At 39.3% G+C, this 23,850-nt stretch overlaps 1 pseudogene; it reads left to right on the top strand.

The window, feature by feature from the left end:
• Positions 1-8,205: 8,205 nt before the first annotated feature.
• LOC149231010 (guanosine nucleotide diphosphate dissociation inhibitor 1-like) lies at positions 8,206-9,531 on the top strand (annotated as a pseudogene).
• Positions 9,532-23,850: the final 14,319 nt, after the last annotated feature.

Here is a 23,850-nt window from a genome sequence, read left to right as displayed (position 1 = left end):
TGGTGATCATCCTGATGGTAGATATGATCCAAATGCTCTTCTAGATATATAAAGGATAACATTTAAGGGCATTGTCGGTGATGAAATCAAAATAGTAGGTTTCATAGAAGAATTTCAAAATGATCCGTTCAAATATATTTTCTTATCAATCATTTAGTTCAATGTTACATCAGAGCCTTTCTAGAATTGTTCATACGTGGGAGGATTATTGGAGTTAGTGTGTCTTGAACCATGTACATAACTTCAATCCCAAATCCCTCATGACTAGCTAGTATGTTATCCTTCTTATGTTAGTAGCACATTTAAGGTCATTTAGAATAAAGCCAATTTGTAATTTACATGTATTTGATTTTTTTCTTTAATGAGTTGTAGGCCCAATTTAGGAATCCCATTATTTATACATTTTGTTGAGATTTTTGTATTGTTGTCAGTGAAAGGGAATTTTATACCACTCTCAATAGTATTGTAGTTCTTTACTGTCTTTCAAAAATATTTTCATTGTTATATCCAATGCTTCCTCCTCCTTGTAACCAATATTGTATAAATGATCTTTATTTCAACTAGATTGTTCTTCCCTTGCTAAGCTGAACACTTATGTCCCTATTCAATTTGTACTATGTAAAGTTCTTTGGAGTTCCTATTACATGTAGTCAATAAAAGGCTAAACATTCATTTTCTTCTCTAAAATTTGTGATCAATGATAACTAGGCTGATCATTGCTCCTATGTGTAGGGACTAGTGAAGGAAAACGAGTTCATATCAGACAATCCATTGGTAGTTTTCTTATCTGGGAATATTTTACTCAATTATTTATTTTCTGTCATCTTTTAGCTAGAGTTAACATGCTTGAATATGGCTATGGATTCTTGCATATTCATTTGTTTAAGCTGTTCATTTTTTTTCAAATCAATGTGCTCAATTTTAAGACAATTTTGTGCCATCATGTACAATTTTCCATAATTTCAAAACCTATAAGGTAATTTTTTTGAAGCATTGTTTGAACTTTCAAGTATGATGAGAAGGGTTAGTTTGCAAACCTAATTTATAGTTAGGATAGAAATATCCAACACGAGTCACATCTTTCAAGTTTAGTAGTTGTATTCCACTCTAGAGAAAAATGCATGAAATATATCATCTCTCACATGATAGCTACGTATGATACTTCCAATTGTCCAGTATGGAGGATGGACCATATCAAAAGAACTTTTCTTCTCCAAGTAAAAGGATATAAATGGACTTAAATGCTACTTGGCAGCTTCCTTTCTTTCCCTACATTGAACTCATAGAAGATACCTTCTTTTGGTTTTCAAGGATGATAGACTTCACTCCATGCTCCTAGAATGCCATGCTTTCTAAAAGGTGTGTAATTCATGAGATTATAATTTAAAATCATCTGGTGATAGCCTAGCAATGACAGGTTGTTTAAATTTCCAATTGTTGCTATCCTGGATGCTTTTATTTGTCGTCATATATTACTATAATATAATTGTATGCATGTATGGATCTGGTAAATAAATTATGGCTTTACATAAAACATAAAAAGATCTTTGAATCTTTTCCAACATGAAGTTTCTATTCCCTTTGCTAAGAACTTGAGTTCCTACTAAGCATGGAGGTATATTTGAGCCATGAGCTTCACGAGATCAAAATAAGGTTTTAAAGGTTTTATGAACTACATCTACATAGATATACGTGAAATTAATTGGAGAGGCGATATGTGTGGCATTGATCTAGAGAGGCAAGATCCGACTTGCATATGGAATTGACAGAGGCTTGAGAATTGACCTGAGAGACTACCTCTGTGTAATATATTTGAGCGATCTCATGCATGTAGTATGTCGACCCTTTGGGTGTTAGCCATGTCTTGTTGTGTGTACGAGCATATGAACTAGTGTGAGACGATGTGAGCCAGTGTGTTGATGTTGCATGTAGGTTGTCTGAGCCTGCGTGTTTCAAGTAAAAAATGGGTTCATAATCACAGTGTAGGTCGAAATATCAGCAAAGTCAATTGTTAGGAGGAAATCTACGATATATCTCTAGTAGCTTGTTGTGCATGCAACGAAGGACAGGTTGCAGTGAACCAATATGTTGAGCGGCTAACATGCGCACTAGTGTGTTGAGCGACTGACTTGCATGCTAGTGTGGTGAGTTGACTTGCATGTGGTATGTTGACCAATGCTAAGCTAAGGGACCAAGACATCTATCATTTAGTGAAACGTGCATCGAAGTGTGATTATCTGTTGTGTGATTGGTCAAACACATACAAGTTCTTGTCTTTCTTTAGGCAATGAAATGTCTAGCAGTGTCAAAGGTGTCCATGCTCAAGATCTTCGTATTTGCAACATAGGGAGCAGAGTGAGAATAAAAACAACTCTGGACAGGGGCAATTGTGTTAAGGATGTCAACATATCCAATGTTATGGTGAAGAATGTGAGCGATGGTATTGCCTATTGGACTTTATGGTGATCATCTTGGTGATAGATATGATCCAAATGCTCTTCTAGATATAAAAAAGATAAAATTTAAGGGCATTGTTAGTGATGAAATCAAAACCATAGGTTCCGTAGAAGGAATTCAAAATGCTCCCTTCAAATATATTTTCTTATCAATCATTCAATTTAATGTTACATCCGAGTCTTTCTCGACCTTTTCATACGTGGGAGGATTCTTGGAGTCAGTGTATCTTGAACCATGTACACAAAATCAACCTCAAATCCCTCATGACTCACTAGTATGTTATCCTTCTTATGTTAGTAGCACATTTAAGGTCGTTTAAAATAAATCCAATTTATAATCTACCTGTATTTGATTTTGTTCTTTAATGAGTTGTAGACCCAATTTAGGAATCCCATTATTTATACATTTTGTGGAGATTTTGTACTGTGGTCAATGAAATGGAATTTTATACCACTCTCGATATCATTCTAGTTGTATACTGGCTTTCACAATTATTTTCATTGTTATATCCAATGCGTCCTCCTCTGTGTAACCAATATTGTATAAATGATCTTTATTTCAACTAGATTGTTCTTCCCATACTAAGATGAACACTTATGTCCCTATTCAATTTGGACTCTGTAAAGTGCATTAAATATCCTGTTACATCTAGTCAATAAAAGGATAGACATTCATTTTCTTCTCTAGAAATTTTGATCAATGATAACTAGGTTGATCATTGCTCCTATATGCAGGGACTAGTCAAGGAAAATGACTTCATATAAGACAATCCATTGGAAATTTTCTTCTGTTGGATTCTTTTACTCGATTATTTGTTTTCTGTCGTCTTTTAGCAAGAGTTGACAAGCTTGAATATGGTTTTGGAATCATGCATATTCATTTGTTTAAGTCGTTCATTTTTTTTTTCAAATCAATGTGCTCAATTTTAAGACAGTTTTGTGCCATCATGTACAATTTTTCATAATTTCAAAGCCTATAAGGTAATTTTTTGAAGCATTGTTTTAAATTTCAAGTATGATGAGAAGGGTTAGTTTGCAAACCTAATTTATAGTTAGGATAGAAAGATCCAACAAGAGTAATATCTTTCAAGTTTAGTCATTGTATTCCACTGCAGAGAAAATTGCATGAAATATATCATCTCTCACATGATAGCTACGTATGCTACTTCCAACTATCAAGTATGGATGATGGACCATATCAAAAGAACTTTTATTCTCCAAGTAAAAGGCTATAATTGGACTTAAATGCTACTTGGGAGCTTACTCTCTTTCCATACATTTAACTCATAGAAGATACCTTCTTTTTGTTTTCAAGGATGATAGACTTCTCTCCATGCTCCTAGAATGCCATGCTTTCTAAAAGGTGTGTAATTCATGAGATGCTAATTTAAAATCATGTGGTGATAGCCGAACAATGGCAGGTTGTTTAAATTTCCAATTATTACTATCTTAGATGCTTATATTGTCATCCTATATTACTATAATATAATTGTATAGCTTGTATGGATATGGTAAACAAATTATGCTTTACATAGAACATAAAAAGACCTTTGAATCCTTTCCAGCATGACTTTTCTATTGCCTTTGCTAAGAGCTTGGGTGCCTATTAAGCATGGAGGTATGTTTGAGCCATGAGATTCACCAGATCAAAATAAGGTATTAAAAAATTCATGAACTCCAGCTACGTAGATTTGCATGGCATTAATTAGAGAGGTGATCTATGTGGCATTGAACTAGAGAGGCAAGAGTTGACTTGCGTGTGGCACTGGTGGATGCTCGAGAGTTGACCTGTTTTTACTAGATCTGAGCGATCTACTGCATGTAGTATGTCGGCCATTTGGGTGTGAGCCATGTCTTGTTGTGTGCACCAACTTATGAGCTAGTGTGAGATGATGTGAACCAGTGTGTTGATGTTGCATGTAGGTTGTGTGAGCCTATGTGTTTGAAGTAAAAAATGGGGCTGTAGTTGGTGTAGGCTAAAATATCACCAAAGCTAATAGTTAGGAGGAGAGCTACGATCATATCTCTAGTTGCTTGTTGTGAACGCAATGAAGGAGTGATTGTAGTGAACCAGTATGGTGAGAGGCTAACCTACGCACTGATGTGTTGAGCGACTGACCTACGTGCTAGTGTGGTGAGTTGACTTGCATGTCGTGCATTGACAAGGGCTGAGCTAAGGGACCAGGGCATCTATAGTTTAGTGAAACGTGCACTGAAGTATGATTATCTGTTGTGTGACTGGACAAACACATACAAGTTCTAGTCTTTCTTTCGGTAATGAAATGTCTAGCAACGTCAAAGGTGTCCATGCTCAAGACCTTCGTATTTTCAACTCAAGGAGAGGACTGAGAATAAAAGCAACCCCAGATAGGGGCAGATGTGTTAAGGATGTCTACATATCCAATGTTATAGTGAAGAATGTGAGCATTGGTATTTCTTATTGGGCTTTATGGTGATCGTCCTGATGATAGATATGATCCAAATCCTCTTCTAGATATAGAAAGGATAACATTTAAGGGAAATTTCAGTGATGAAATCAAAACCGTAGGTTCTATAGAAGGCATTCAAAGTGCTCCCTTCAAAATATTTTCTTAGTAATAAGTCAGTTTAATGTTACATCCAAGCCTTTCTGGACCTTTTCATACATGGGAGGATTCTTGGAGTCAGTGTATCTTGAGCCATGTACACAAATTCAACCTCAAATACCTCACGACCCGCTAGTATGTTATCCTTCTTATGTTAGTATCACATTTAAGGCTGTTTAAAATAAAACCAATTTGTAATCTACCTGTATTTGATTTTGTTCTTTAATGAGTTGTAGACCCAATTGAAGAATCCCATTATTTATACATTTTGTGGAGAATTCTTTACTCTGGTTAGTGAAATGGAAGTTTATACCACTCTCAATAGTATTCTAGTTGTCTACCAACTTTCACAATTATTTTCATTGTTATATCCAATGCTTCCTCCTCCTTGTAACCAATATTGTATAAATGATCGTTATTTCAACTAGACTGTTCTTCCCCTACTAAGATGAACACTTATGTCCCTCTTCAATTTGTACTCTGTAAAGTGAATTGAATTTCATGTTACATCTAGTCAATAAAAGGATAGATGACCATTTTCTTCTCTAATTTCTTTTATCAATGATAACTATGTTGATCATTGCTCCTATCTGTAGGGACTAGTCAAGGAAAACGATTTCATATCAGACAATCCATTGGTAATTATCTTATGTTGGAATCTTTTACTCAATTATTTCTTTTGTATCGTATTTTAGCAAGTGTTGACAAGCTTGAATATGGTTTTGGAGTCATGCATATTAATTTGTTTAAGATGTTCATTTTTTTTCAAAACAGTGTGCGCAATTTTAAGACAGTTTTGGGTCATCATGTACAATTTTCCATAATTTCAAAACCTATAAGGTAAGTTTTTTGAAGCATTGTTTGAACTTTCAAGTATGATGAGAAGGTTTAGTTTGCAAAACTAATTTATAGTTAGGATAGAAAGATCCAACAAGGGTAATACCTTTCAAGTTTAGTTGTTGTATTCCACTACATAGAAATTTTCATGACATCTCTCACATGATAGCTACGTATGCTACTTGCAACTGTCAAGTATGGAAGATGCACCATATCAAAAGCACATTTCTTCTCCAAGTTAAATGCTATAAATGGAATTAAATGCTACTTGGAATCTTTCTTTCTTTCCCTACATTTAACTCATAAAGATACCTTCTTTTTGTTTTCAAGGATGATAGACCTCACTCCATGTTGGTGGAATGCCATTCTTTTTAAAAGGTGTATAATTCACAAGATCCTAATTTAAATCTTCTCGTGATAACTAAGAAAATTTTAGGTTGTTTAAGTTTCCAGTTGCTACTATGCTAGATGCTTCTATTGTCATCATATATTACTATAATATATTGTATAGCATGTATAAATCTGGTAAATAAATTATGGCTTTACCTAAAACATAAAAATATCTTTCAATCATTTCTAGCATGAAGTTTCTATTCCCTTTGGTGAGAACTTGGGTGCCTATTAAGCATGGAGTTATGTTTGATCCATAAGCTTCACCAGATCAAAATCAAGTTTTACATATTTCATGAACTTAATCGTATTTTATATTCTTGTCCACTATATTTACCAAATTCTCTCTACTTGTAGCTACTTAAAATTGCAAGGACTAGATTTGGTCGCTTTTAGCTTTCCTTTAGGCACCTGTTGAATGATGGATGAGCATTGTTTGATATGATAGTGAGTGATTTATGTCAGCAACTGAGGATACATATTACATTAGATAGAGATTGTTCTTCTACAATGCAAGACACTATATTGATCCTTATGTTTGGGCATAGGTTAAATATGTTTTGTTGTTCACCAAGCCAATTTATAACATGATTTTCTTTGCAAATTTAGATCAACCAATGGTTGGGTCAGTTTATGAACAGATGGACACCATGCTAGGTCATCTTAAGGACGTTATTGAGCTAAGGGATGTAAAATTGTGTGACTATATTCTACGTAGAGGTGGAATAATGGTGGGTGAAGCAAAATTTCCACTTGATTCCTTAGCATATGTCCTTACACCAAAATGCTTTGCTACGTCATGGTTGGAAACATTGTGGGGTGAAGAGAAAACCACACATGGATCCAAATATTGAAAGTGGTTACATCTAAGCAATAGAAAAGCTTGTCCCTAATGAGGAGTGTGATACCATACAACAACAATTGAGCAAAGTCATCAATATTGAAAGACTATCATTGTGCCCATTAAACTAGAGATTTGAAGAAGATGACTTCTCTTTTGTGGTGCAACATGTATGGTGGTTTTCTCCTACATTTGTAGTGTTTAGTGAAATGGGTGATTTCATAGGATGTGAATACTTGAAACAGTTTACTAGGTACATAATCCCATTGCAACAGAAAAGGCTAAGGTGAAGAATTAATCTAAGAACAAGTAGCATTTGTATAATGGACAACTCCTAAATCTCTTTAGGTTTTATGTTTTGCAAATTTAAGTTTATATTAGACCAATATGAAATAATTTATGGTACTAGGGCTATAGTGTGTTTGAGGAAGACTTTAAAGGTTAGGTGGGATTTAGATAGACCTCCTTCTTATTTTGTTTTCTTTACATTTTCCAGACCCAAAATAAAAAATTTATGATTTGATTAACTCGTTGTCCAGTTTGGTTGCAGTTTTTTTTAATTTAATCATTAGTCATTTGGGTTTAAAAGAAAAAAATATTCTAGTGACCTAGTTAATGTCTATGCATCTTATTTAACCCTAATATGGGTAGCAAAAATGTGTTTCTACATCTAATGGAAATGAGATGAGGGAAAACTCAGAAAAGAAGTCTTTCAAGTGTTGATCTAAATACATGAGTAAGAAAATATCTAAAATTCCATTTGATTGGCAAATGAGATTTCAAGTTTTCTTCATCTTGGAGACATACATATGCTTTTTGAATTTTGACCTTTTGATTTCCCATTAGATGTCATAGGTGACTTGGATGTAAACTGATTTCTTAGAGAACTAGTTGTGCCACTGAGATATTATTTCCCATAGTTAATAATATAAGTATTTTACAAACTTTCAATTTGGGTCATTGTGTAATTCCTTGAATGATTTTATTTAACCATTTCATAATTTTTAAGAAATACAAAAACCACATTTTTCATTCCCACTAAATGAATTATTTTGATTTTATAATCTTTTTATAATTTTTTTTGGTAAATGCACTCATGACATTTGATGAAGAAGGTAAAGCGATTAGGGTGACATCAAAAGGTGAAACTTCCAGATGTAAAAAAGTTGCTTATGATCCATCATATCTACCTAACAAGGTAATTTTACTTGCATGATTTGAAAATTAAAGGAAATTTTATTATAACATACTTGTATAATATTCCTATGTCATTCTACATAACATGTTTTCTTGAGTCAGGTTAAGAAGGTAGGTAAGATTTCTCGCGAAATTTATATCATGATCCATGCCATTTACACTTGATCATTTTTTCTTTTATTTTTATTATAGCATTGTTTATAATATTCCTATGTCATGCTAACTGACATGTCTTTTTGAGTTCGGTTAAGAAGATTGGTAAGGTTTCTCAAGAATTTTTCATCATGAGCCACCCCATTCCAAATACAAATGATTCACAAACACTATAGATTATTTTGTCTCAAAAGCAACTTGGACACAAACATGATATGTATATCCTCTGATATCATATTGTCTTTTCAAAAATCGTATTTTTTTCCTTGTGCTTTTTTGGATGAATAGGAGGAATTCATATTTTTCCCTCATTACAAACCATAGTTTCTTAATAAAAAGGTTTTTCCATGGAAATTTATCCACGATATACATGTAAATGCATCAATGTAGATTTATGATTGTAGATTATAGGTTTTTATAGTACCCTCTACTTTGTAATTTACATGACTTTTCTTCACCTTTCATTTTCTAGGTATGTATTTTGTTGTTTCCATTCACATAATATTTCTCTCAAAGAAAAATACATTTCATTTGTCTCAACAAAAGCATAGACTGACCAACGTGAGAAATAATTGCAACCAGGATTAAATTTGCTTGGAGCAGTTGATGAGATGTTTTTTGACACTTATGATATATATGAACCTGTTAAAGAACCATCTCTTGACAATTGCTTCGTATCAAAAGTAAATTTTCTTCCCATATTTTCCTTTATTTTTTCTTTTATGAATGGATAACTTGCTATTATGAATTTTAGGAAGGTACCATAATGTAGAGATTTTTTTCTTGTAGAGCTATGATGCAACTACACATTTTGAGAAAACGGTTCAATATGTGCTTGTTATGTACACAAAAATCAGAGGAAAGGTAGAGTTCCAAACTTACTATCTATTTACACTTGATCTCTTTTTCTTTTATGTTTCTCCAAGTTTATTTTAGTTGTTGCCCTTAACAATCTTGATTTTTGTGCCTACCCTTAATTCCTATTCTTTGCTTTTTTCCTCTATCTCCTTTGTTTTTTCAAGTATTGGATCTAAATGTCGATATCAATTCTAGTAGTGTTGCAGATGAGTAATTTCTATTCTTCAGGCTTGATTGTCTTTGACAATAATGCCAGGATGCATCCATCTTCTAGATATGGTCAAAACTGACCTCATATATCACTGTAAGCTTTCTTTGAATTTGTGAATATTATTTCTGTATCATATTATTGACATGCATTCTTAATTAGTTACCCCAACGCCTCTTTTTCAGTATATGTCAACAGTCTCTTTTGAATATTTAATCAACCTGCTTTTCGTGTAGTAATTCATATTGTAAAAGAAATTTTCAATGTATGTAAAGTTTGAGCTTATATGTATGGGTGCATACTGTATATACCTACATATAAGTAAATATGCATGTCCAACAAGATCAATGATTCACAGAGCATTATTGTAGTGATTTGTTTAATATGACATGTTCTTATCATGTTCATATTCTGGATGCCACATTGTGATTTGCAATTTCATGAAGAGTGAACATGGTTTAAGCAATTATATATATATATATATATATATATATATATATATATATATATATATATATATATATATATATATATATATGTGTGTGTGTATATAATATATATATATATATATATATATATATATATATATATATATATATATATAGATATATCTATATATATATGTGTGTGTGTGTGTGTTTTCTTAAACCATGTTCACTCTTCATGAAATTGCAAACTTTATTACCTCTTGATTGGTAATGGAATCATTCCTGTATTGTCTATTATTTGGTTCCTTTCCATGTTTTAGGTATTCCCTTTGTTGTTTCTTTCTATTTCAAGTAAGGTTGAATACTAAGTTAATTTGTTCATTTCTATGGTGACATTTTATTTATTTTTTTATATAGGTCATATGGCAACATTTTTTCCACTATCACCCAAATGAAGAGAAGTTGTCAAGTTTCTTGCTTTTCTGGGGAAAAATGGCATTGATATTGTTGATGTTGAGGTATATATTGTATAAATCCTTTATAGTATACTTTAGTTCATATTCCAGTGTTCATCATCTTTCATGTATTATATTTTTCATTGTATATTCATTCATTTTCAGAAGAGGAACTCAGTATTGATGGTAGTAAGCATGAATTGAAGAAAAGGAGAACAATAACAATGGAGTAACAAATGCAGAAAGAGAGAGAGAGGAAAACCGGTCTAATTATACCCTTAAAGTCAATATCTCGCATGCGACACACACAATGTTGGCTTGAGGGGGCCTGACCTAGGTTCAGCGTTAGTTAGCCAAACAAATCCCTACACTACTAGCCCTTTCGACATCAACCCGCGGAGCACGAACTAAAGTCTCACTTGAAGTAGTATGGGGGGATGCTGGAACCAAGTTTCTGCACCCTTGAGATGGATGTGATGTCGTTTTATTCCGGCTATAATTGCCTTTGCATAGGTTTCTTAGCCCTCTATTCCCCCCTTCACTACCTTCGCGAAAGGGTACAATTGGTTTTTGCGCAGCCCTAACTTGCGACTCAGGGACTTTCATGCTACTAGGGTAGCGAACTGCGATATCTCCCAAACTAGGCTAAGTGTTTTACTTATCTTATTAACTGATCTTAGTTAGCTTCACATAAACAAATGTTCTTACTTGCATTCACTTAACCAACACATTTACATACATTCGCGCATCATATAAGCATTGTAAGTGAAATTCATACCCAACATAGCAAGATGCATAAACAGAAAATAAAGACACAGAAATTGTAGAATACTTCTCTTTATGGATAACTCCGAACGATTATAGACTCGACCCACCCTGCACACTCATTTGCAGGGGTCTGTGCACTCAGCTGTGGACTTCTACCTTAAGCCTCTGCACACTCAGCCGCAAAGCCTCTACCTACGCTAAGATTTAGACTTCTTGCTCTAGGCTATGACTCTCTTCCTCTTCATTTCTTTTCTATCTACTTAGAGCTTAGCTCCTTTTATACAATCCCATGGTTCGCGGACCATGGGTAGATCTTTTACAACCGACATTGCATTTCCAAAATAAGGGTGGACAACCCTATGACTCTTTAACATCTATGCACTTCACGACCAAAAAATGCGCAGTCTTTGCACTTGGATTACAAAATTTGACTAAAATATGGGCTTTTAGCCCCAAAACTGCCCTTGGGGGATCCCGCGCCCAACAGGCCCCCAACACAAACATCTTGACTCGCCCTCGAGTCACTCTATAGGCATGGAGATCTTAACGTGAAGACCTCCCAGCTCTATTTGGATGACTGCAACCTCGACAACGCACTGAGCGGCCGCCTGCTGGACTTTTTCCACTCTCTGCTTTGTGACTGCCACTGAACTAATACCATAAATCTTCTACTGATTTTCCTGTAGTGTCATGAGATTTCCTTCAATGGAAGCTGTGATCGTATATGCTTCATCTATCCATGGCTGTAGGAGCGCTTTTAGAACAGCTTCTTTGTGTCGGGTGACATCCACCTATTCCTTAAGCACCTTTGCCTCCTACATCCATGCGAGCCTTTGTGTAAGGGTGACCATCTGCATGGTCCCTTTGACCTCGTCATACCTTTGTTGTAGCTCGTGCGCCTTTGTTTCTAAGCGCTCTACATTTGGGTCCTCCTGTAGGGTGGTCAGGACCTAGAATGATTGTTCAAAAAGCCACGTGCAGTCTACTACTGCATTGTCAACCGCCGTTATTGTTGTTGTAACAACAGTGGAATGTTGTTCCCTAACTTCCGACAGAGTTGAAGGTTGATCCCTCAACTGCAATTCCGCGATCTGAAGGTTGAACTCTAGCTGAATCCTGGCCATCTCTGTCTAAGCGTCGCGCACCCCTGTGGCCAACTTGCGGACGCACACCTCAACCGGTTCTTCTACCTAAATGTCCAACTACAGGACCATTCAGCAAGCCTCCTCCACTACCTACATGATTTGCTTATTCTGTTCCACTGCCTCGTTGTGCTGCAGGTCCAACTGCTCGATATTGATGCGCTGCTCGCTCATCACCTATAGAGCGCGACTCTCCTGGGCCCTAAGTTCTGCGGTGACTCCATCCTACAAGAGCCGGAGAATCTTTTGAGGGAGCATAGCCATATTCAACCCACCCCTTTTAGGCTGCTAATCATGGGCCTGTTGGCCTCATTTTATGTAGTAAGTGCCCCATTTGGTAGCACTATCACGTTGGTCACCCTTGTGCACAATATCTTCGCGGCAGCTGAAGTGCCGATTGCGAGGCTGGTGGACACTATGCCAGCCTATGGAGTGTGAGCCTGTAACTCCTGTAGCTCTATCCGAAGAGCCCCTAATACCAATTGCTACTATTCTCCAAACTATTGGAAGGCCTCCGTTGTTATAGACATTTTTGTGCCTCGCAGCATGGAGCATGAAATGTCAATAATTACAGGGATCCTCAGTCCCTAAACATGTTGTTCTTACCCCTAGAGGAACAAGGTCAGCAAACCACAGCACTTCCTATCAGTTCTCCACCTGAAAACACTCAAAAACAGGCTATTTTTGGATCATGTCAGCTGCTCCACTGAGCATCTGCGCTGAATGTCAACTGCTCCTCCTTGTACCTGCGCTGAAAGTCAAAACCAATGAAGGCTACCTGCGCTGGGCGAGATTGGCCAAGTGGCACAGTCATTCTGCAAGGTGTCAACTGCCCAGGAAGCTTCCAAACTGACACTTGGTTCAAGGAATTCGCCCTATGATGAGTAAGAGGTAGTTGATCTCCATGTGGAAGCAAGGATCTCCAAGTGGACTCAAGAACTGAAGTTTAACTGAAGAGGGAGAGGACACAAGGTAGCTTTAGGTCAGTCTCAAGCTGACTCATCCTTTCTCCAAATCTCCTATATATAGAGCTCTTCTATGAGGTCTAGGGAGGCTGGAATTTTGTGCAAAGCAAGGAAGTGCTGTTGGTTTACAGTTAGAGCTATTGGGTGATTGCTTTTATAGAGGGGAAGAGGAGATTTCTTGCTGCTGGGGAGGTGCTGCTGGATTGGAGCCATTTATGGTTGTAACCTTCTCAGAACCTTTTTCTTCTATCAATAAAGATTTGATGTTCTCCTATATACTTGTATTGCAATGATGTATTGTTTTTATCTGTATATTTGATTCATTCTAATCCATGCATCAGTTATGAGTACATGTTTCTTGTAGTTTCCCTCTCTTGTTTTTGCAGGATCTTTGTGTAGCTGGGCCGGCAAAGGGAGCAAGGAGCTGGGAACAAGAGGCAAAGAGAGAAGACAGGATCGACAAAAGCGAAAGACATCGGTTGGTCAATCTTTTCTTCCTTCTCTGTACTTTCATAAAGGAAAAATATCAAAGCTTTACTTTCAGTTGTTGCTAAGGAACTATCACCCTTAGAGTAGGGATAGGGTCATTCCGAGTCGGATACTTTTCCCCACAACAAACTGGCGACTCCACTGGGGACCTAGTATCTTTTTGGTTTATTGTGTTTCTTGCTATTCATCTCATAAACAAGGAGAGCACCAAATCGAACTGCAATTGAGTCCTTCAATTGCAAAGTAGAGGGCAGCTGCTCTGGCTCAGTTTCTGAGCAAGTTTATGATTTGAAGAGCTGATCCACAAGGACTCTTGTGCTCTTTGTGATAGATTTTCATCCTCTTGATCATCCCTTAGCTTGTACTTGACCTATAGCTTTTTATTTCAGCAAAAACAGTGAATTTTTCAGCTTTTTATGACCCGGAAACCCTTGTAAACGCAACTCTCGTGTCTCAGTGCAGGCTGTCCAAAGGCAGTCTGCATTTCAGCGTAGGTACTCCCTTCGGGAACTGCGCTGAAAGTCAGTTTTACAGACCAGAGCCTGCGCTGAACCAGTTAGGCTATGTCTTCCTGAGGTTTCCCACTAAGTCTTGGCCCTGTTTTCACTGTTATTTTGCTGCTGATTGCTTGTCATTTGTACTTGCTGTAAATCAACTTTCCTTGACATTATTCCGCCTCAGTTGTGTGATGAAACTGTGATTGTTCTTTCAGTATTTCTTGTTTCAGTTACAGTTTCCCATTGTGAAAAGCAAACCAGTATAGCTGTGGCCTCTTAGATCCTGAACTGTAAAAGTGTTGTGATCTTAAGAGCTAGTTTTATTACTGTTCATGGCTGTTTGAGTTTGTTTGTTTTTCATTTTATGGTTTGAATCTATACATTTCCAGTGTCGAAACAAGTCAATCTTAAGGTGTCTTTTGATTTTGGACAAGCTTGTTTACTTTCGCTTGAAATTAGATTCAAAGTTATACAACAGTTTCCTTTTTGTCTTACATCAACATTAAGGATAAAGAAAAGAAATATCTGCATTGTGCATATGCATTATTGACAGTTTGCATGTTGATTTAGGAAAAATTGCATTTAGTGTGTGTTCTATGATCTGTGTGAAAAGTTGATGTCTTTCTTTTCCCTCAGTAGATTAAAGTTTTTCAAAGTTGAAAGATTGAAAAGTTTTGCTTCTCATCTTAGATTGCATTTAGGAAGTTGTATATATACATCTCATGGTGATCCTTAAAGGCAAACTGCTAAGCAAGATCAACATTAAAATGAATTGAATTTACATAACAACGCATTGAAACATAACGCAAACACATAGAGGTCTAAGCTAGAGACGTGTTCCGGCGTCGTTAAACGTGATATCTTAGCGTTGAGTGGTTGGGTGATTCCTCCACGGTGAAGCGATAAGTATCAATACGGACTTGTGCTCCCGCGTACCGTCGAGTATATTGGGAGACCCCTATAGGAATAAAGCCTTTATCCTTAGGAAGCCGTGTCGGCCGCCCTACTGATCGCGATGCAGTGAACACAGCATTCACGAAGATCGACCACCCGTACCGTAAAACGTATTCTGTGGTTTCGCGAAAGGTTTGGCACACCCTCTGCCTAGATCTCCAGAGCAGTTTCTTTTGGCCTTTTTCAAACTCTATAACTGAAAAAGTCCAACCGAGCATTTGTCACTTCGGGCTCGTTAATACATCGAAGGCGACTAGAGTCATCTTTAGCTTTTTCTCGACTCTTAAAACATGAAAAAGCAAAGTTGTGTCTAATAAAGCGTCGTTATAAAATTCATTTTAAACGGAACATAATCACCTCTTATTCCCGCGTTGATCTGTAAGTTGAGAACATGGAACGCCCCAACCAAGGAAGTCCACAAGATGGAAGTCCTAGTCCTTTCTCCTCTTGGGGAGAAGTTGGTGCGCCCCATATGGCCACATTGTCGCTTCCAGGACTGACAATAGGCCTGCCAGTTTGGCTGTTCTCAACCAATGTAGTTCAGGCCACCATGGTTCTTGATCAATCGAGTCAACAGTTAGATCAGTCTAGAGCTGCCCACCAGCCTTCTACTTCCAAAAGTTCTTCCTCCGATCCTTCGTCTTCGCAAGGTAGAGCCGGCAAAAGTCAGCCTCCCAAGGAGAAGAAGGAAAAGAAGAAGAAAGAAAAGAAGAAGAAGGAGCCTAAGGCGACTGGGGGCAAGCAAAAGACATCTGACAAAAACCCACCCACTGCACAGACCGGGCCTAAATCGCCATGTGTCATATGTAGAGGAGACCATTTCCATAGAGATTGTCCCTGTATTCCCCGGATACTAAGGGACTGGTCCCCTCGTCTGCACAATTCGGGGGCATCAACCTCTGACAATCAGGTTGATTGCTTTCCGTCAACCAGCGAAAGTGAAGGATCAAGACAAAAAGGGGGAGTAAGATTCCCCTGTAAGTTGTGTGAAGGCAGTCATGCCATCCACCGTTGTCCCTTCTTAGACGAAGCGAAGAGAGTTTTGGAAGATCGTCCGGTTTCACCGGTAAAACTTCCTCCTGGATACAAAAAACTCGTGCCAAGTCCTTCGTTGGTTGAAAATACAGCTGGCCCGCTCAAGTGGTCGGCTGAAGCGTCAGTCACTGAAAATGAACCTACTGAATCCAGACCGGACGAAAGTCCAAAGGTCGATATGGCAGTTGACCCGGTTCTACCTTCAGAAGTTTCATATTCAAATGACACCGTCGCCGAAGAGTCATCTTCATGCGACACCCTCACTGAAGAGAATAAGGATGACACCATCCAGGTTCTTTTCATTAGCACCGACTCTGATGAGCGTCAGGGCAATGCGCCCATTCCTTTATCGCAGGAAGGAACATCATCAGGGTCATACCTGGCCGTATATTCGGTCCCACCACCAAGCAACCTGGTTGTATCCTTTGATTGGAATCAACTAGGCAGACCCCGGTTACCAGCTAGTATACCATTCAGAATCATTGTCCAGATCTATAGAATGATTATGGCTGGTACTATCATTGATGAAGGGGCGTCTGTGAGTATCCTTTCCTCTGTTGCTTGGAAAGCACTGGGTTCCCCGGCGCTTTTACCTGAGTTAAGAAATCTCTCAGGTTTTGATAAAGGAACCAGTCGACCATTAGGAATCCTCCCCAATGTGCCTGTTACATTGAAAGGGAAGACCGTTAATTTGAACGTGATGGTCGTCCAAGGACCCTTGGATTATAACCTACTCCTTGGACGTGACTATATTTATTGCATGGGAGCGATAGTCTCCTCACTCTTTAGAGTAATGTGTTTTCCACACGAAGGAAGGATGGTCAAGCTCGTAGACCAACTTTCATTTCCGGGATCTCGCATCGCAAATAGTCAAATACCAATCCTAAATGGTCTGTTCACTCAAGATATGCCTCCACCCCTAGTCCTCCTTCCCGATGAGTGCGAGTGATTCGGAAAGAAAGACTAGAACCCAGGGGGCATGCACCCTGGTCTGCTTCGGGCAGAAGAAACCCTGGGTATAAGGTAGAATTTCCGCAGAAGAATATGACTAGTCCGTACCCCGTCCGTGGATGGAAGAGGGGTTGTTCTGGAATAGTATTCTTTTGTTAAAGTTATGTGTTTGGCAAAAGAGTCATTCACCTTTGTCTAAAGAAGTGGGCAATGCCCAAGTAGGAATTCCCTTATTGCGACAAGCAGTAACCATCTTTGGGGAAAAGCAAGCCTCACCCATTAAAACAAATGTTTTGAAGGATAAGTAGGGGCAGCCTCCAAAGAAAGAGATTCTATTGTTGTGACATAGGGTAACCATCTTTGAGTAACCTAATGATAGACATCGCCAAAGAAAGAGATTGATTTGCAGCAGCGAATAGAACCGTCTTTGGATAATAAGAAAGAGGCAAGCCTCCTTCAATAACACCAATGTTTTGTCTTTGAGAAGTGTTCTTCTCTTGTCACAAACAGCTGTTCGTTAAAAGTTGGGCCGACGGGAAGACAAGTACCGCGTAAGACCCCTTAAAATAACGAGAAGACTAGTATCGTTAAACATTAGATTAGCGAGGTGACAAGTAGCTGGGAACACCCAAAGAAGAGCAGAAGTGGGGAGGAGAGGGGCAGCCTCGAAATTCTATCCTATACCTGGGGGCATGCAAACCTTTTGGAGTGTAAGCTAGGGGCGGTTATTTATCTGGTTTTAAGATTAACCGTTTTCCGAACTTACATAAAGGAAGGATGAGTTGGAGCATAGCTTTGGTAAGGCGCAAGCTCTATAAAAAATGGAACCTTAGAGGAGGCATTCTTATTTTATGACTGGTATTTCGGGCAGTTTTAGCACATAGTTCATGCTCGTTAAAAAATAAACGCAAGATCCGAGCAGTTTTAACGCGGTCTTCATGCTCGTTAAAAAATAAATAAAAGCAGTGAGCAATGTTCCCTCCAGAGTTTAAGCTCATTTTTATCTAAAAAAAGAACCTATCCCGGTAAATAACCTTCTGAGATCGTAAATTCATCAGCCATAAAAGCCTTGGTCGTGTTTGTGCACCGTCACCTCCACCGTCATTTGGCCGATCATTCACTTCCATTTGTGTGTTTACCCATTTTGAGGAACATCCGCGAAGAGTGATTTCACCTAGCCATCCTTGTGACACTGCCGTGATTGGAAAATTCCAACTTGTACCTGGAATCAGTTGCTATACCTGTTTATCACTCGTTCCTCAAAAGACGAGTCATCTTTGAGCTCTTTTCTGACTCGTAAAATATGAAAAGTTTGCCGAGTTTTGGCCTTCCAGCTCGTTAAAGGGACCGGAGGAGCTATCCCTCATTTAGACTTTAATCTTTTTGGACCTGAGGGATTATTACACAAAAAGATCGAGCGCTTGTCTTGTTCGGCTCGTTAAAAGTACCGAACACCCATCCCTTCTGTATTGTTTTATACTTTTTCGGACTTAAGGGATTAGATGACGAAAAAGGAATTATGGAGTTAACTTTCTGTACCTTTTCAGACTCTCTAAAAATGAAAAGGACCGAGTTTTCCTTGTCGTTAGACTCGTTAAAATGATTAAATAGCGACAAACTTGTCTTTAGACGAGAACGAGTTTCCCTATCGCTAAGCTCGTTAAATCATAGCGATGGGCTTGCCCGAAGGGCAGGTTATAGAACAAGCATATGTTATCCTCCTCAAGCTTGACAAAAATAAAGAGGTACTGGTCAGAAATGACTGGGGAAAAATTGGGAGAACATCAAAGCTTAATGGTAGCAAGTCGCTCTTGAACATGACACTTTTCTTCCGTACCACATCGGGTTGGGTTGTTTCATTCACCGGTCTCATCACCATGGTCTTCGCCAAACCATCCACATTTTGGGGTAATGCTACCGATCCATCGCATCAGTGTCGTTATATGTTCAAGAGAGGTCATTCTGAAAGTGTCAACCGTGTCCCATCCACTGCCATACATTATCCTTCATCCATTCATGATCGCCACCCTGAATCATATGTCACAGTTTGTTTTCACCTCCACTAAAATCATTAGCTCCGTTCCGTGTCATTGATGTGGGATTCATTAAGGCCCTCCTTTGACGGATCGCTTCTTGTCGACTTCAGCTCATTATCCAAGAAGTTGATCTAGGAACAACCCCATCAGTACTTTGAAGCTTGCATGCCTCAATGGCAAGTTTCTCACTTCCGGCGACAGGTATACATCAATGACCTTCGACCAGAAGATTTTGCGTGGCGTTCGACGCCAAGTCCTTTATTCACGCCACGTGAATTGTACTGCAGTACCTTGAGGGTCATTATCATTATCGGTGATTCCTCTCGCGCTTGTTAACGGTTTTTCATCATTGACCGGTAATCAAGCGATGTCTTTCCATGTTCGACTTCAGCGAAATTCTCACATGGATCGACCTGTACTTAGAGTGAAGATCGAACGAGTTTGAAGACCCCGGATCTAGTTTCATCCATCCGGGCTGCGATACATATTCAGGAAATATAAAAGCATTTGTCATGTACATCATTGCAGCAGATGATCATCCTACTCAAAGGATGATAATTTCAGCAGAGAATTATCAGTCTACCATCAGACGATCGTCTGTTCTATGTACCAAAATGTATTTATAAAGCTGAGCATGGGAATGCCCGCCTCAGCTAGATCATGAAAACAGAATGAAAAATAATGTATTGTATTGTATTGTATTACAGGGCACCTCTCAGCACTTGAATGAACTTCGGACCCTCTGGATAAAGCATTTCACCCGATAAACGACCTCATACTTTAGGGGGCAACTGTTATAGACATTTTTGTGCCTCGCAGCATGGAGCATGAAATGTCAATAATTACAGGGATCCTCAGTCCCTAAACATGTTGTTCTTACCCCTAGAGGAACAAGGTCAGCAAACCACAGCACTTCCTATCAGTTCTCCACCTGAAAACACTCAAAAACAGGCTATTTTTGGATCATGTCAGCTGCTCCACTGAGCATCTGCGCTGAATGTCAACTGCTCCTCCTTGTACCTGCGCTGAAAGTCAAAACCAATGAAGGCTACCTGCGCTGGGCGAGATTGGCCAAGTGGCACAGTCATTCTGCAAGGTGTCAACTGCCCAGGAAGCTTCCAAACTGACACTTGGTTCAAGGAATTCGCCCTATGATGAGTAAGAGGTACTTGATCTCCATGTGGAAGCAAGGATCTCCAAGTGGACTCAAGAACTGAAGTTTAACTGAAGAGGGAGAGGACACAAGGCAGCTTTAGGTCAGTCTCAAGCTGACTCATCCTTTCTCCAAATCTCCTATATATAGAGCTCTTCTATGAGGTCTAGGGAGGCTGGAATTTTGTGCAAAGCAAGGAAGTGTTGTTGGTTTACAGTTAGAGCTATTGGGTGATTGCTTTTATAGAGGGGAAGAGGAGATTTCTTGCTGCTGGGGAGGTGCTGCTGGATTGGAGCCATTTATGGTTGTAACCTTCTCAGAACCTTTTTCTTCTATCAATAAAGCTTTGATGTTCTCCTATATACTTGTATTGCAATGATGTATTGTTTTTATCTGTATATTTGATTCATTCTAATCCATGCATCAGTTATGAGTACATGTTTCTTGTAGTTTCCCTCTCTTGTTTTTGCAGGATCTTTGTGTAGCTGGGCCGGCAAAGGGAGCAAGGAGCTGGGAACAAGAGGCAAAGAGAGAAGACAGGATCGACAAAAGCGAAAGACATCGGTTGGTCAATCTTTTCTTCCTTCTCTGTACTTTCATAAAGGAAAAATATCAAAGCTTTACTTTCAGTTGTTGCTAAGGAACTATCACCCTTAGAGTAGGGATAGGGTCATTCCGAGTCGGATACTTTTCCCCACAACATCCGTGGTGACATCCCTGACTGTTTCTCCAATATCGTGAAAATCAACCTTAGTGAGGGTGATTGGGTCAAAGGATGTCTTTGACGCCTTGGTTTTCTTTCATGGCACTGCCTTCTCTTGCAGTCACTAACACTTGAGTTGGGTGGACATCGTCTATGGGTCCACGCCGCCTTGTTCTGTTGGCTCCTCTATTTCTTCTTCAGTCCCGGGCGAAGGTGAATTTTGTCCTTCGCGCTGTCCTCCTCCTGTCTTCTGATATTCAACCAATTTTGTGGATTCACGTGCTGCCTTGGTCTTAGCATCCGCTTCCTCTTTCCTGTGCTTCTTAGCCAGCTACACCATTCGGAGTTTTGTTTCTTCCTTCTTACGCTGCATAGCGGACTTATCCGTTTCCACCACAAATCCTATTGCAGCACGCCACTCCGGTGGCCAAGACTTGAGGACTTCAAAGACAACATCATCAGTCGCCAGATATGGTAAGTTATGCCATGTCTTTGTAGGGTCCTTCCACACCCTAATAAATACATGGTGGAAATCTGCTTTGAACTCTGCAAAGCTCTACAAACTAGCATATACTGTGGGTGACAATCCTGGCTTGTGATTAATCCCCATTTGGATAATCATCTCCATCAAGATCCAAAAGTTATTGCTTTCTTTTATGTGCTGTGCGTCCTTGGTCTCCCACAACGAAGCGTACTTCGCTTCCTCTAGAAGGTCCGGTGCGACCAAAGTTAATTGGCTATTTTCTGGCAGCTCCCATGCCACCAGCACAATTGACAGCAAGAGCCACAAGTAGTGGAACGTCTTACCCTGCTCCTATGCCTCGCAATAGTTTGCAAGGAACAAGCCGCATAGATAATTTGCCCAGTTGAACTAAACTCCCTCAGAGCATTCAGCTGCTAGTGCAATCACAGGCGTGGGCACCTCATTCGCACGGCACTTCCGCATCACTTTCCCTGCTAATATTTGTGCTACTACCTTGATTGTAGGGTTTTTAAGGCTGGAGATAGCGTATCCCTGCTTCTTCTTTTCCAACTTGAATTTCTTCTTCATAGCTTCCACGAGGGCTAACTCATCACCTTTTCCTTCTGATATATTGGATGGATCCTCTCCTGAGTGAGGCAATTGTGTGATCTGATGGATCAAGTGGTCTGTGATGGGAATGGGCTCCTCCATCCTCAAACACCCATCATCCACCAATCAGAGCAGCTTCCTGATGACGAAGACAGTTACTGGGGGACGGTGGTAATGCGGTACCCAGAGAAGGTTGAGCAACCCGACTTTCTCGACACCCTTGAGCCATGTTCACGACTCTAATTCGATCATTCTGGCAGTCATATCAATCTGTCAGTGCATTAACTACTCAGTTGCTAAATGCATGAATTTCTCATGATTTGCGAGGTCCCAATCTTCGAACTTTAGTACAGAAACCCACCCCAAGCGCGACCCCTCAAAAACAATGTCATTCGAAAGCAACAGAGTTTGCAGGGAGCTCTTGCTCTCGTCTATGTCCTTTGGCACCTTGGCTTTTCCCTTGCATGGAGGAACATATTCTGGTGACCTAGTAATAGGGTCCGTACCATGGGTTTCAACTTCCATGTCCAAATCCTCCTCATCCGCCAGGATTTCTTCAGATTCTTCCTCGTCTACCTCCAGATTAATGGCCTTCTCATTTTCTTGCAAAGTGAGCTTGGTCCTTTATGGGTTTCTTGGTGAGATGTGCACCGGTAGGATAGTCTGCTTATCCTTCTTTGGTCTTGGTGTCCTGTGTGATTTATGGACTTCGACTACCGCTTTAGCACTCTTTGGGGCAGCTTCCACTACCTCGATTCCCTGCACGGCTTCCTCGGCTGTCACCACTTTTGTGCCCATGGCTTCTGCGGGTGCTGACATGGCGATATTCCACAATTCTTGGAGTGTCTCTGGTAGTTGCTCAAACAATGAATTCACTTTTAGAGTCTCAAATAGGTCTCAGTTCATGTATACCTGAGCGTGCAACAATTCAATTCTCAAAATGCCATGTGTTTTTCCCTGGACAGCCACTTGAGGTTTATAGGGCCTTTTGAATTCAAATTCGATCATTCCCCCCACATTCGACCCATTAATGCTAGATTGGCGGCAAATTTTCAAGAATCTAATCCATAAATTTCGCCTTAAATGTCTGCCGCCCACTCCATTTGGCCACAATCCGACCATCAAATAGTGAACAGTGACTTTAGCGGTCACTTTTCGGTGGACTTGCGCACTATTTCCACGAGTAGCGCAGCTGCCTTCGTGCTATCGCAAACCCTATGACACTTCCCTACTTCGGACAATCCTGAAATCACATAGCTCCCCAATCTAGGAAATGTAGTTTATAGTCCCGTGCGTCCTTTTAGCTGCCTGGAGTAGTAAGAATATGCTTTTGTTGCAGAGTCAGATGGTTGGGCCACCTGTATATGGCTTCAATTGATTGCCATTCACCTTTCTTTGGAAGGGATCTCCATTCAACTTAACCAACTGGACCATGCCACAGTCGGTAATCTCCTTAATAACATAGGGCCCCAGCCAATGCATTCTAAATTTCCTTGGAAATTTATCAAACTTACTATCATAGAACAGCATCAAGTCATTCACCTTAAAGGTGCACAACTTAATATGTTAGTCATGCCATGCTTTTTCGCGCTACTTTTGGACCTGTTGATGAAATCCAACCAAAAATATCTCTTCTTCAAGCTCATCCAACTGCACGAGCCTCTCTTCCAGGGCTCT

The sequence above is a fragment of the Pinus tabuliformis genome, chromosome J (assembly GCF_031772625.1).
Source record: "Pinus tabuliformis cultivar Carrire ecotype Pingquan chromosome J, CPIR1, whole genome shotgun sequence".
NCBI classification, from domain to species: Eukaryota; Viridiplantae; Streptophyta; class Pinopsida; order Pinales; family Pinaceae; genus Pinus; species Pinus tabuliformis.
Note: the sequence above shows the minus strand (reverse complement) of the source record. Positions and strands in the feature narration are given on the sequence as shown.